The 15,957-nt window shown below is 40.0% G+C and overlaps 1 long non-coding RNA gene across 1 annotated transcript; it reads left to right on the forward strand.

The window, feature by feature from the left end:
- Positions 1-9,971: 9,971 nt before the first annotated feature.
- Positions 9,972-13,176, forward strand: LOC133658035 (uncharacterized). The gene is made up of 3 exons (XR_009827387.1): positions 9,972-10,011; positions 10,092-10,150; positions 11,548-13,176. It is a non-coding gene; the product is annotated as an uncharacterized LOC133658035 (long non-coding RNA).
- Positions 13,177-15,957: the final 2,781 nt, after the last annotated feature.

A 15,957-nucleotide genomic window follows, 5' to 3' on the forward strand; every position in this document is an offset into this window, starting at 1 on the left:
TCACAACAACAACAACATCCTTCATGACTCCTTTCAATGATGTCATCACAACAACAACAACATCCTTCATGACTCCTTTCAATGATGTCATCACAACAACAACAACATCCTTCATGGCTCCTTTCAATGATGTCATCACAACAACAACAACATCCTTCATGACTCCTTTCAATGATGTCATCACAACAACAACAACATCTTTCATGACTCCTTTCAATGATGTCATCACAACAACACCAACATCCTTCATGGCTCCTTTCAATGATGTCATCACAACAACAACAACATCCTTCATGGCTCCTTTCAATGATGTCATCACAACAACAACAACATCCTTCATGACTCCTTTCAATGATGTCATCACAACAACAACAACATCCTTCATGACTCCTTTCAATGATGTCATCACAACAACAACAACATCCTTCATGACTCCTTTCAATGATGTCATCACAACAACAACAACATCCTTCATGGCTCCTTTCAATGATGTCATCACAACAACAACAACATCCTTCATGACTCCTTTCAATGATGTCATCACAACAACAACAACATCCTTCATGACTCCTTTCAATGATGTCATCACAACAACAACAACATCCTTCATGACTCCTTTCAATGATGTCATCACAACAACAACAACATCCTTCATGGCTCCTTTCAATGATGTCATCACAACAACAACAACATCCTTCATGGCTCCTTTCAATGATGTCATCACAACAACAACAACATCCTTCATGACTCCTTTCAATGATGTCATCACAACAACAACAACATCCTTCATGACTCCTTTCAATGATGTCATCACAACAACAACAACATCCTTCATGGCTCCTTTCAATGATGTCATCACAACAACAACAACATCCTTCATGGCTCCTTTCAATGATGTCATCACAACAACAACAACAACATCCTTCATGGCTCCTTTCAATGATGTCATCACAACAACAACAACATCCTTCATGGCTCCTTTCAATGATGTCATCACAACAACAACAACATCCTTCATGGCTCCTTTCAATGATGTCATCACAACAACAACATCCTTCATGACTCCTTTCAATCATGTCATCACAACAACAACAACATCCTTCATGACTCCTTTCAATGATGTCATCACAACAACAACAACATCCTTCATGACTCCTTTCAATGATGTCATCACAACAACAACAACATCCTTCATGACTCCTTTCAATGATGTCATCACAAAAACAACAACATCCTTCATGGCTCCTTTCAATGATGTCATCACAACAACAAACTCCTTCATGGCTCCTTTCAATGATGTCATCACAACAACAACAACATCCTTCATGACTCCTTTCAATGATGTCATCACAACAACAACAACAACATCCCTCATGGCTCCTTTCAATGATGTCATCACAACAACAACAACATCCTTCATGGCTCCTTTCAATGATGTCATCACAAAAACAACATCATCCTTCATGGCTCCTTTCAATGATGTCATCACAACAACAACAACATCCGCTCCTTTAATGCAGACTAATGGACTTTTAATCCACTTCCTGCTGCGGCCTCCTCAGGAACAGGAAATGGACAACAGATGATGTTTCACAGGATGGATTGATTTTTAAGAACATCGTTGAAAAATGTTGACTGTCAAATATGAAATAAAAATTCACATGTGCATGCCTATATTTATGTTTGTCAATAAGAAGAAAATACAGAAATAAGTCACAACATTTTCCATTTTTTTGTGAAACCATTATGACAAGAAAATACCCCAAAAAATAAAATAAAATGCATTAATTTCATTATTAAAAATAAGATATATTTTATTAAATTTTATTAAATAAATAAAAAACTTAAATATGTGTATATATTTTATACATTAATTTTATTATTTAAAATAAGAAATTATTGAGCTTATTCTAAATGATATAACTTTTTTGCAACTTATAAAATAAATTGAATTTTCTATTCAATACTCGTATATTTTATTATGTGTAAAATGATGTATTACGTATTTTTGTGTATTATGAGAAGCTAAGGAAAAAAAAACATTTAATTAAAAACACTACTTGATGTACTTGTCATGTCAAGTCATATTGCTTCTGTGTATTTGCCAAGAAAATAATAAATGAATATCAGAATCAGAATCAGAATCAGAATCAGCTTTATTGTCATTACGCAGGGTAACGAGATTGAGGCCATTCCATACAGTGCGATGTGTGCATGCAAGAAAACAATGTGTAAAGATATACAAATATAACAAATATAGAAGTGCAAAGAAAGGTGTGGAAGAGAACAGTGTACACTCTATACTCTCTGTACAATGTACACTCTATACAGAGAACAGTGTACACTCTATACTCTCTGTACAATGTACACTCTATACAGAGAACAGTGTACACTCTATACTCTCTGTACAATGTACACTCTATACAGAGAACAGTGTACACTCTATACTCTCTGTACAATGTACACTCTATACAGAGAACAGTGTACACTCTATACTCTCTGTACAATGTACACTCTATACAGAGAACAGTGTACACTCTATACTCTCTGTACAATGTACACTCTATACAGAGAACAGTGAACACTCTATACTCTCTGTACAATGTACACTCTATACAGAGAACAGTGAACACTATACTCTCTGTACAATGTACACTCTATACAGAGAAGGCAGTTATGAGGGTCAATGGGGCAGTCCGTTCAGGGTGGTTATGGCCCTGGGGAAGAAGCTGTTCTTTTGCCTGTTTGTCTTGGTTTTAATGCACCTGTAGCGCTTCCCAGAGGGCAGCAGGTGGAACAGGTCAGGGCCAGGGTGGGTGCTGTCCTTAATGATGGCACTGGCTCTGTTGAGACAGCGGGAGGTGTAGATGTCCATCAGAGAGGGGAGAGGGCGGCCGATGATCTTCTGAGCTGTCTTGACCACTCTTTGCAGCCTCTCCCTGTCTGCTGCAGTGCAGCTGCCGTACCATACTGTAATACAGTAGGTCAGCAGGCTCTCGATGGACGAGCGGTAGAAGGTCAGCAGCAGGTCAGGCTTCAGGTTGTACTTCCCGAGGACTCTCAGGAAGTGTAGCCGCTGCTGAGCCTTCTTGATGATTGATGTGGTGTTAACTGTCCAGGAAAAGTCGTTAGAGATGTGGACTCCAAGGTACCTGAAGGTGTGGACCCTCTCCACACGCTCGCCGTTGATGTAGAGGGGGCAGGGTCGGTGCTGCTCCTCCTGAAGTCGACGATGATCTCTCTGGTCTTGCTGGTGTTGAGAGCGAGGTTGTTCTCCGAAGACCAGGCCGTCAGCTTCAGGACCTCCTCCCTGTAGGCAGCCTCGCCACCCCTGGAGATGAGCCCGACGACTGTGGTATCGTCAGCGAACTTGACGGTAAGGTTGTCACTGTGGGCTGGACTGCAGTCATGGGTATAGAGGCAGTAGAGGAGGGGGCTCAGCACACAGCCCTGTGAGGAGCCGATGCTCAGCGTGCGGGAGGATGAGAGGTGGGGGCCAAGTCTCACATTCTGGAGTCGGTCTGTTAAGAAGTCCCTTATCCAGGCGTTTGTGAGAGGGGGGAGGCCAAGAGTGTCCAGTTTATTGCAGAGTCTGTCTGGGATTATTGTATTGAAGGCAGAACTATAATCCACAAAGAGCATCCGGACGTAGCTCTGCTGCTGCTCCAGGTGGTTCAGAGCAGAGTGGAGAGCAACAGCGATGGCATCCTCTGTGGATCGGTTTGCCCGGTATGCGAACTGGTGGGGGTCGAAGTCTGGAGGGATATGGTCCTTGATGTGCTGGAGAACCAGTCTCTCGAAGCACTTCATGATTACCGGAGTGAGGGCCACTGGTCGGTAATCATTCAGGCTGGTGATGGGAGACTTCTTCGGCACCGGGATTATTGTAGATGACTTCAGGCAGGATGGGATGACTGCTTGAGCCCGGGAGAGGTTGAAGATCCTGGTGAGGGGGGGAGCGAGCTGGTGGGCGCACGCCCTGAGCACCTTTCCAGGTACTCCGTCTGGTCCGGCAGCCTTCCTGGGGTTCACAGCCAGGAGCACTCGTCTGACACTGTGCTCCTGTACAGTGAGTGGAGTGGTGCCAGAGCCCGGTGGGGGCGGGGGCAGGGCTGGAGCAGATGAGTGTCGCTGGGGGGTTTCGAAACGGGCAAAGAAACAGTTAAGCTCCTCTGCCAGTGTCGCACTCTGATCCGCAGTTGTCACATCGCAGCCTCTGAAGTTCGTGATGTCATGAATGCCCCGCCACACCTCCCCTGAGTTATTGCTGGACAGATGGGACTCTATGCACCTCCTGTGGTCCGCCTTTGCTTTTTTAATCCCTCTCTTCAGATCGGCTCTAGCAGCACTGTACAGTGCCCTGTCCCCTGACCTGAAGGCTGCGTCGCGGGCCCTGAGGAGTGTGCAGACCTGGCTGGTCATCCAGGGTTTCTTGTTGGGGTAAACCCGGATGGTTTTTTCCACAGTCACATTCCCGATGCAGAACTGTATGTAGTCCAGCACCATTCCTGTGGCTGTCTCCAGCTCCTGTTGTTGGAAGAGGTCCCAGTCTGTGTGTTGGAAGCAGTCCTGAAGTTTGGGGAGTGCATCGTCAGGCCAGGTCATAACAGTCTTTGTGATGGGCCTGGCCTGGCGTCTGATGGGGGTGTAGGTAGGAGAGAGCAGGAGGGAAAGATGGTCTGACTGTCCAAGCTGGGGGAGGGGTGTAGCTCTGTACGCGTGCTTCATGTTGGTATACACGTGGTCCAGGGTGTTCTTGCCCCTTGTAGAACACTTCACGTGCTGGTAGAACTTAGGGAGTACAGTCTTCAGATTGGCCTTATTAAAATCCCCTGCTATGATATGAACACCGTCGGGGTGGGCCCGCTGCTGTTCGTTGACGGTGTTCAGCAGAAGAGAGAGCGCTGTGTTTACTTTAGCGTCCGGTGGAATATACACAGCCGTGATGATAACAACAGACAGCTCTCTCGGGAGAAAAAAAGGCCGACATCTAACAGACATGTACTCCACGTCCGGGCAACAGTGCTGTTCAATGATTGTCCCGTTGTTGCACCAGTTCTCATGCACTATCACAGAATGTTGAATGTCAAATATGAAATAAAAATTCATATGTGCATGCATATATTTATGTATTTTGATAAGAAGAAAATCCAGAAATCGGTTACAACATTTTCAATCTTTTTGTGGAACCATTTGACAAGAAAATACCAAAGAAAACATTTATAAAATGCATTAATTTTATTATTTAAAATAAGAAATTATTGAACTAATTCTAAATGATATAATTTTGTGTGGAACCTATAGAATAAATTGTATTATGTATGTCTAAATAAAAAAAAAACATTAAATATGTTTTCATGTTCTTTTAATGATAATAAATAATATATAAATACAATAAATATAAAGTTTGTTTGTATATTGAAAATATATCTAACAAAAAGTTATATTCAACACAATTGCTTTATTCAATATTGTATTTGCCAAGAAAATATTAAATATATAATTGATAATATATGTAAAATACTTACCAAATATACTTATATATTCAATTATGTGTCAATTAATATACTGTAAATCTTTTGTATCTTCTATGTATGATGTTTGTTTTTTTTATTAAAAAAAATGAGCAAGTTTGTATATTAGAACATATTCAATAAAAAACACATCAAATGTATCATAAATGTGTGCATATAACTAAGTTACATAAATGTGTGCATATAACTAAGTTACATAAATGTGTACATATAACTACATTACATAAATGTGTGCATATAACTAAGTTACATAAATGTGTGCATATAACTAAGTTACATAAATGTGTGCTTATAACTAAGTTACATAAATGTGTGCATATAACTAAGTTACATAAATGTGTGCATATAACTAAGTTACATAAATGTGTGCATAGAACTAAGTTACATAAATGTGTGCATATAACTAAGTTACATACATGTGTGCATATAACTAAGTTACATACATGTGTGCATATAACTAAGTTACATAAATGTGTGCATATAACTAAGTTACATAAATGTGTGCTTATAACTAAGTTACAGCGTTAATATTTGGAAGCATTTGACAAGAAAATATGAAATATGTATTTTAATACACTTCTTCTTTCCTAACAAGTTGATATTATTTCTGTACATATAATTATGTTAGATATATTAAAAAAACATCATGATAATGCAACAAAATAAAACATCCATTTTTTTTCTTTTTTAAATATTAAATACAATTATTTGGATTTTTATGCAATTTATTTAATTTTTATACCCCCAAAGAGTATTTAAATTAGACTTTGTCTTACCCCCAAAGAGTATTTAAATTAGACTTTGCTTTACCCCCAAAGAGTATTTAAATTGGACTTTGTCTTACCACCAAAGAGTATTTAAATTAGACTTTGTCTTACCCCCAAAGAGTATTTAAATTAGACTTTGTCTTACCCCCAAAGAGCAGCAGACACTGAAGGATTTCAACACACGGGAAAAAAGATAAAACTTTATTTCTCCCTGTTGTGACGATACAAAGTCAACAAGTGCAAGAAACCATTACACCACATTCTATCTAGTAGTGGTAGGTAGTAAATCACTTACACCAGTATCACCACACCCTAGTAAAGACTATCTAGTAGTGGTAGTAAATCACTTACACCAGTATCACCACACCCTAGTAAATACTATCTAGTAGTGGTAGGTAGTAAATCAATTACACCAGTATCACCACACCCTAGTAAATACTATCTAGTAGTGGTAGTAAATAATACACCAGTATCACCACACCATAGTAAATACTATCTAGTAGTGGTAGTAAATAATACACCAGTATCACCACACCCTAGTAAATACTATCTAGTAGTGGTAGTAAATACTAAACCAGTATCACCGCACCCTAGTAAATACTATTTAGTAGTGGTAGTATATAATAAACCAGTATCACCACACCCTAGTAAATACTATCTAGTACTGGTAGTATATAATAAACCAGTACCACCACACCCTAGTAAATACTATCTAGTAGTGGTAGTATATAATAAACCAGTATCACCACACCCTAGTAAATACTATCTAGTACTGGTAGTATATAATAAACCAGTATCACCACACCCTAGTAAATACTATCTAGTAGTGGTAGTAAATAATAAACCAGTACCACCACACCTTAGTAAATACTATCTAGTAGTGGTAGTATTTAATAAACCAGTATCACCACACCCTAGTAAATACTATCTAGTAGTGGTAGTATATAACAAACCAGTATCACCACACCCTAGTAAATACTATCTAGTAGTGGTAGTATATAATAAACCAGTATCACCACACCCTAGTAAATACTATCTAGTAGTGGTAGTATATAATAAACCAGTATCACCACACCCTAGTAAATACTCTTCACTTACACTCCCTGAAAACACTGAGGTATCTTATGACTACTACCCAGCTTCCTGTGTGTGTGTGTTTGTGTGTGTGTGTGGCTATTCAACTGTAAGGCAACTGTTACCATGACGACCAGTGTGCTCCACATCCCTTGTGTAGTGTCAGGTGGATAATGACGTGGTGTCAGGTGGTGTCAGGTGGATGATGACGTGGTGTCAGGTGGTGTCAGGTGGATGATGACGTGGTGTCAGGTGGTGTCAGGTGGAGTCAGGTGGTGTCAGGTGGTGTCAGGTGGAGTCAGGTGGTGTCAGGTGGAGTCAGGTGGTGTCAGGTGGTGTCAGGTGGTGTCAGGTGGTGTCAGGTGGAGTCAGGCGGAGTCAGGTGGTGTCAGGTGGATGATGACGTGGTGTCAGGTGGTGTCAGGTGGTGTCAGGTGGAGTCAGGTGGTGTCAGGTGGTGTCAGGTGGTGTCTGTCACACCGCGGTGAGGGATGTCTTGTCTTGGTTTCTTCTGTCTTGTGAATTGCATGTTTTACTTTGAAAAGTAACTCCTGTGGTGTGAGATCACTTGAAGTCTGACGTCATCCCTGATTGTTTCCACCTGTTCCCCATCACCCTCATGTTCCCCATCACCCTCATGTTCCCCATGACCCTCATGTTCCCCATCACCCTCATGTTCCCCATCACCCTCATGTTCCCCATGACCCTCATGTTCCCCATGACCCTCATGTTCCCCATCACCCTCATGTTCCCCATCACCCTCATGTTCCCCATGTTCCCCATGACCCTCATGTTCCCCATCACCCTCATGTTCCCCATGTTCCTCATGTTCCCCATGACCCTCATGTTCCTCATGTTCCCCATGACCCTCATGTTCCCCATGTTCCCCATGACCCTCATGTGTCTTATAAGCCACACCTCCCCTTGTTCTGTGCCACATTGTCTGGATTATTGGTGCCTCTCTAGCTTCTATGTCCATGCCTTGCCTCGTCTCACCTTTGTATACCTTGATCCTGAATTCCTTTGTTGCTATTTTGAGTTTGTTTACCTTGATCCTGAATTCCTTTGTTGCTATTTTGAGTTTGTTTACCTTGATCCTGAATTCCTTTGTTGCTATTTTGAGTTTGTTTACCTTGATCCTGAATTCCTTTGTTGCTATTTTGAGTTTGTATTCCTTGATCCTGAATTCCTTTGTTGCTATTTTGAGTTTGTATTCCTTGATCCTGAATTCCTTTGTTGCTATTTTGAGTTTGTATACCTTGATCCTGAATTTCTTTGTTGCTATTTTGAGTTTGTATACCTTGATCCTGAATTCCTTTGTTGCTATTTTGAGTTTGTATACCTTGATCCTGAATTCCTTTGTTGCTATTTTGAGTTTGTATACCTTGATCCTGAATTCCTTTGTTGCTATTTTGAGTTTTCTTTTTCTCCTCCTCAGCAGAGTGATTTTGTGTTATTTAGTAATTTCAGTAGGCCTTTAACATTTATTAGATTAGAGAAAGTGTAGAATTTTCCTGGCCATTGTTTCTTCCTCCTGTTGGAGCGTTTTGTGTTTATATAAATTTCATAGAATATACGTCGCCTATTATAGTTCGTCATTGTTTTTTTTGTGTTTTCCTCCTGTCGGAGTGATTTTCATTTGTTCCTTTTTTTTGGAACCTTTTTCCGTTGACTAGTTAAGTTATTGTAGAATTTGAATTGCCCTGATTCTGGAGGTGAAAGGAAGCAGTGAGCAGCAGCAGTGGCCGCGCCCGGGAATCATTTTTGGTGATTTAACTCCCAATTCCAAGCCTTGATGCTGAGTGCCAAGCAGGGAGGTAATGGCTCCCATTTTTATAGTCTTTGGTATGACTCGGCCGGGGTTTGAACTCACGGCCTACCCATCTCAGGGCGGACACTCTAACCACTAGGCCACCGATACATGAATATTGTTCATTTAAATAAAGGATTACAATAAAGAGAAAAATGAGTTCACTTTTTGTACAATTTCAAGCTAAATTCTCATGGGAACAAGAAGGTAACGTCATGCTCATGAAGCTATGTGGCAATCCTCCATTAAATGTATTTACCCATCCATATTTACTCCAAACTGTACTGTACTGAACCAAACTGTACTGAACCAAACTGTACTGAACAAAACTGTACTGTACTGAACCAAACTGTACTGAACCAAACTGTACTGTACTGAACCAAACTGTACTGAACCAAACTGTACTGTACTGAACCAAACTGTACTGAACCAAACTGTACCAGTGTTGTTTTCGTCAACGATGACGATGACGAAATGATTTCGTTGACGCCACTTTTTTTCCATGACGACAACGAGACGGTGACGAGTAAACATGTCTCTCTGATGACGAAAACATGACGAGACGTGTGTGAGTTTTCGTTGACGAGACGAAAATGTTAGTGGGTAATCTGTCAGACGTTTAAAATGCATGACATTTCTGTTTATTGTGTGTAACGCAGGTGTCAAATTCATACCTTTTTGAATTTGACTGGTATGCTCTTGCCTGCTATTTACTCTTTGAGCGCTGTGCGTGCTTCCTGGTCACGTGACCGCCGCGGTCCAATTGGCTGGGCTTATAAGCCGGTACCAGGAAGTGGCCAGCAGACAGACCGATTGTATGCTCGTGGTAGAGTTTTATTCTTGTTTTCTCCTGAAATATTGTGCTGACTGAGTAGAAACTAAAATGCCTACTTTGTAATTTTATAGAGCCGACTACCAGCGCCAGAGTTTTTCTCATTAAGCTGCGTGTGACTGTAGAAGCGTTGGTGAGTCCATATTTATGAACATAGCACCTTTAGCATGTATCTTTCTTGGATTGTTTTCATTGCAACAATCTTTGTAGCATATTCTCAATCATCCATATACAATGTTTATGATTTAAACCTTTGATAACTATTTGTGTATTGAATGTACTTTTAAATGTGTTTTCAATATAAGCACGTTTAGTGCACTAACTGCTTTGTATGGGTGAGGGCGGACCTACGTCACTTCCGCCTACCAATCCCCTAGCAACCGGGAATTCGTTGAAAACAAAACAGCTCACAGCGAACACAGCATTGACAGAAAAAGCATTTAACGAGCGTTGTGGCTTGGAAGTCGGCGTTAAATCCTTCATTTACGCATTTTTACTTATTCGCATATCGTGTGAAAAAACGAAAATGTATTATTTGCGTCAGACTCGTCTCAGTGAACTTTAAAGCTTCTCAGGCTTAGCTTAGCTTGCTAGTTAGCTTAGCCTGCGCGCTACTAAGAAAGAGACGCGGAAGTTATCAACAACAAGATCAAGTGTTAGTGTATAAAATATTGAGAAATTTGAGGGCTACATGTATTGTTTAAGTACAACTGTTCTTCGCCAGGTGTTCTTTGGCCGCCCTGGCTTACGTTTTCCCGGTGGTGTCCATCTTAACGCTGCCTTTGGTATCCTCTCGTTGTCCGGTTTTCGAAAATAGCTAGCTAGGCTTTAGACTATATAGTATAAACCGCATGTTATTTTTGTACAACAACAACAACTTCAACTGTCGTACGTTATAAGGTAAAAATTCAACAAGTACAACATTAGCACGGACGGTATAGCCAAGTTGTGCTTAAGAAGGTGGATTTTTGTTCCTTATATTTACCAGAAACGAAGTGATCCGAACACACGACCCGGGACTTTGGGGGACTCCAGTGAGAACCGTCCTCGTTTTCCCAGTGTAAAGCTGCAAGCCATTTGTCTCGTCTCTGTGGGCTTTTATCGCGCTTTGGCAGAACAAAATACAAACTTTGTTTTCCCTGTTTCCAGTTGTGGTTAGCACAACCAAAAACACAGTTTTTCGGCATTTTGGAGGCAGAATGACGGGTTTAACCAGCGTAGGTCGACAGGTTAAAGAGTAATGGCAACGGTTTGTTTTCAACGCCAGTCTCGTTGCTATGGCTCGAAGAACCCGTATGTAGCTCAGTTGCCCGGATGTCTGCCCTCACCCATAGGTCATATTTATGCTGCTAATAGTTATTTTGGCATTTTATTGCATATTGTGATTCTGATATGTATTGATTTATATTGTACAATATTGAGAAAATAACTAGAACATATTCTGGATACTTTATAATACAATTAGTGTTATTTAAAGAAGATATTTTGTGTACACATGGATTTATAAGAATGTTCCTGGCTCTTACACAGGCCAGGCTTCTTTTTTTTTGATGGCGAGCTAAAGAACGAAGACTCTAGTCCAAGGACTGTTCTTGGAAGATTCCAGCCAAGAACCCACCACCTGTTCTGTCTGGGCGGGTAGGAGGCTCTCGAGCCGACCCTTTACATTTTTTTCCCCCATCTTTAACCTGCAGTACATGGACTGTACTGCCATCCTTTTTTTTCCCCAAGAACTCTTAAGTCTGAACTGAGATTTATTCAGATCCAGAGACATTAATTACTGAAATTAAAATTGTGTATATGTATATAGTCACTGTTGTTTTCCAGATTACTTTCCTGTTGAATGGCAATTCAACTTATTGTGTGTATATATCTGCTGTCCCTCACAAATAGTTTAATACACGGTGTCAACCAAGCTGCAATTTGAGCTTTGCCTTCTCTCTCCAAGTCAAAACCCTAGTCTTTTGGTTCTTAGCCCATAAAACCCCATATTTATTGCATTGATTTGTAGCACGGATAGGTTACATGTGTGTGTCAATTAAAACCACGCCCAGCAACTGGCGTGCAGTGCACAACGTGCTCAACACGTCAGACTGTTGTTACACATCAGGCAATGGAACGTGATGGCGGCGGCAGTTTCAACACAGGGGCTCGGTGGTCGCAAACGTAGAGACGACATATGGGTGTATTTTAAATATAACCCAGCAGATAATAAAACAGAGTGTATTGTGAAGGAAGACAATGACAAATGTGGCCACAAAATATGCGGAAAAAATACGGCCAACCTTAAGCGGCACCTTAAGGCCCACCACAAGGATATTTTTTCGAAGGTAAGTTAAAAATGCTGTTAACATAATCGATAAATGTCATAGTAAGCTAATACATTAGTACGTTTTCCACATACTCCTGGCGCAAATGGGCTGCTAACTTCAGGCTAAAGTTAGCTTTTGTTACGCTAACGTCAATTCATTATGTGTGTGTTACTTTAGCAGCATGTTTAGCCATGTTTACATTCAGTGACGGTGTGGTTATCTCTTTGTGAGTACCTTCTGTCAGCACGTAACTTGATATGTTAAACCGGTCGAGTTACTGTTATACGTAGAGTCTGCTAGCTTTAGCCTAAAAGCCACAAGTGACGTTGTGCAGCCCCATTAAGGAATTAGGAATGAATTGATTATTTTATTACATGGTTTGCACAAATGAAAGAGATGTATGATATCTGTTGTAATTGCACTGGCAGACAGGGCCAAGTTGAGCTTATGTGTTCCTCATCCATCACTCATATTTTGGGCATGTTTATGTTCATTGTACTTTAACAAATTCTGAGAAATAAAGCCACAATTGCTGAAGTAGAAGGTTTTTGTTTTTTTGGAGTAATGAACTTTGATTCCACTGTTACCACTTTATCTGTGTGTAATACACAATCCTTGGATCAGAAATTTGCTGTTGGGTGGAAACCTTATATGTCTAAAACCATTCCTTTATTGTTATTATTTGTGAAAATAGCAGATCTGCAAGCTTACAATGGGTTGAACTTATAGATCTGCTGCTATTTTCACAACTTATGTGTGACACTGCCCAACAGCAATCTCCAATACTTATTGACCTAAATTAATTTGTTAAAAGACTATACTTATATACTTATACTTTTTATTCTTTTTTTTTGGACTAAAACTAGACTAAAACCTTTTTGACTTTTCATCGACTAAAACTAGACTAAAACCCTTTTGAGTTTTCGTCGACTAAAACTGGACTAAAACTATCACATATAAAAGTGACTAAAATGCGACTAAAACTAATGAGCATTTTAGTCCAAAAGACTAAGACTAAATGTAAGATGGTTGTCAAAAACAACACTGAACTGTACTGAACCAAACTGTACCGTACTGAACAAAACTGTACCTTACTGAATCAAATTGTACTGAACCAATCTGTACTGTACTGAACCAAACTGTACTGTACTGAACAGTATTGGGTTAGTTACTGAAAACCAGTAACAAGTTACAGTTACTAGTTGCTTTATTTCAAATGTAACTCAGTTACTAACTCAGTTACTTAAACCAAAAAATAATGCGTTACTGTGAAAAGTAACTATTTAGTTACTTGTATATATATATATATATATATATATATATATATTTTTTTTTTTTTTAAGGCCCCCTTTAATGCCCTTTTAGCCTTCATGTCAGTACTGTTATTGCACTGGAGAATAATACAATGTGTTGATCAACTTGACATGCATTTGCATCACTCAACTCTGCTAAGCAATGTGCTCTACATACAACACACAAACAATGTGGTCTACATACAACACACAAACAATGTGGTCTACATACAACACACAAACAATGTGGTCTACATACAACACACAAACAATGTGCTCTACATACAACACACAAAGACAAAGATATGTTTCAAAGGGCCAATTTGTTTCAGGCCAGAACAAATTGACAAAACTATTCTAAATAGCTGCAACATAACATACATAAGTAACAAACAGCATAATAACAACATAGCTGTAAAGTAGTGATGGGTCCGGCAACACCGATGCATCGGCGCATGCGTCGAGCTCATAGAGCGATACCCTGTGTCGGTGGGCGTATCGCTTTTAGAAAGTCACGTGACCGAACACGAGCTGTTTTGGTCACGTGACCGCTCATGAGCTGTTCTGGTCACGTGACCGCTCATGAGCTGTTCCGGTCACGTGACCGATACGTAGGGATGATACTCGAAACCGGTTTTCCCGGTTGTTCGATAAGAAAAGAACAGAGTCCTCGGACTCGAATCCCTTTTTGAGAACCGGTACCCGTTATCGAGACCACTATAGTAAACAAAAAGAGTTGGTTCTTTATTCGAATCACTTGGAACGAATCCCCGTGTGACATCACAAAAAGTGACGTCACGTAGTTCAGTCATTTGTCACGGTGGGATGCAGCGTGCTGCGGTTTGTTCCCGGGATGCAAAACTGACGGCTCCGGACGAAAGCGTGCAGGTAGGAGATGATTTATTTCTCATAAATCATACACATTACAACAGACAGGAACGAAACAAAAGGAAAGTGTGCCGTTCGCACGAGAAGCTAAAGCAAAAACTTACTTAGCACAGGAATACTAGAAGCTAAGGTAACTTTAGCACAGGAATTATGATCTCGAAAACCAGAATGCCAACGTAACTGTTGCAAATGCAAACAATGAAGCCACGACGAGTGACCGGAAAAGGCAGGCTTAAATAGAGTCTCTGATGAGCAACAGGTGCGCGTACAAGGCAGGTGAAAATCATAAATAACCATGGTGACTAAAACAAACCCCCAAAGTGCACAAAACAACTAAGGAAGTCCAAAATTAACAGAACATAACTAAACAAAATATGATCCGACCACATCATAATACATCACAGTTTCATATCATTTCACTTTACAGGAGTAGGAAGAAGTAAAGCTTATTTAATCCTTCCTTTCCCACTTCATACAAATATTTACATCATTTACTGACCTTTTTATAATAAAATATCTGTGAATTAGTATATACAACAGTTTTGTAATATGTAGTTAATTAATTCAGTCATTATTAATATACTGAGATGAATAATATCTTATTTTCGATAAGGTTGAAAGTATTTCTCATAATTCTTCTTCTTTGTACTTTGTAAGCACTATTCATTTGAACAACCTCTTAAAGTGGATCATATCAGTACAATGTTTAACTTCTTTACTTAATCCATTCCATCATTTAATTCCACATCATTTTAGCTGTTTGCAATTTTACCAAATCATCTAACTTTAATATTTTTGACTCAATAAAAAAAGTGTCTGTATGTTCTCTATATCCAACATTATGTATCAGTCTAATTAAATTTTTTTGTAACACGGTTAACGAATGTAGTGCACATTTGTAGTTATTTCCCCACATTTCTGCACAATAACTCAGATATGGTAATACTATAGTAGCGAGCAGTAGAGAATGTGAAGTGATTTGTTAAACCAAATATTGTTTTTTTCCATATACAACAACCTATCTGGACTTGATAAGAGAATCGATAAGGAATCGGTTCGATAAGAGGATTCGATAATAGGCTCGAACTCGATAATTTCTTATCAAACATCATCCCTACCGATACGCGAACTGTATCGCACTGACGCCTGCGCGCCAAACTGTTTATTAGGAAGCGGCGCAATGCTTGTTGTTGACGAACACCGTTAGGGCCGCTTGTTGTCACTCACTCAAAGTTGCATTTCAAAATTACACAGAATAAATGTGTTTATTTTGTTTAGAATTCAGATGGGTTTGATTTGGTGCGCGGCATATATTTGCTGTGCGCGGAGGACGCTTGAGCACTGCGCAATTGCGCAGGCGCGCACCTTAGAGGGAACGTTGCTCACAGGGCACAGAGGAGGCGTCAGTGCGATACAGTTCGCGTATCGGTCACGTGACCAAAGCAGCT

The sequence above is a fragment of the Entelurus aequoreus genome, linkage group LG10, assembly GCF_033978785.1.
Source record: "Entelurus aequoreus isolate RoL-2023_Sb linkage group LG10, RoL_Eaeq_v1.1, whole genome shotgun sequence".
Classification (NCBI taxonomy): Eukaryota; Metazoa; Chordata; class Actinopteri; order Syngnathiformes; family Syngnathidae; genus Entelurus; species Entelurus aequoreus.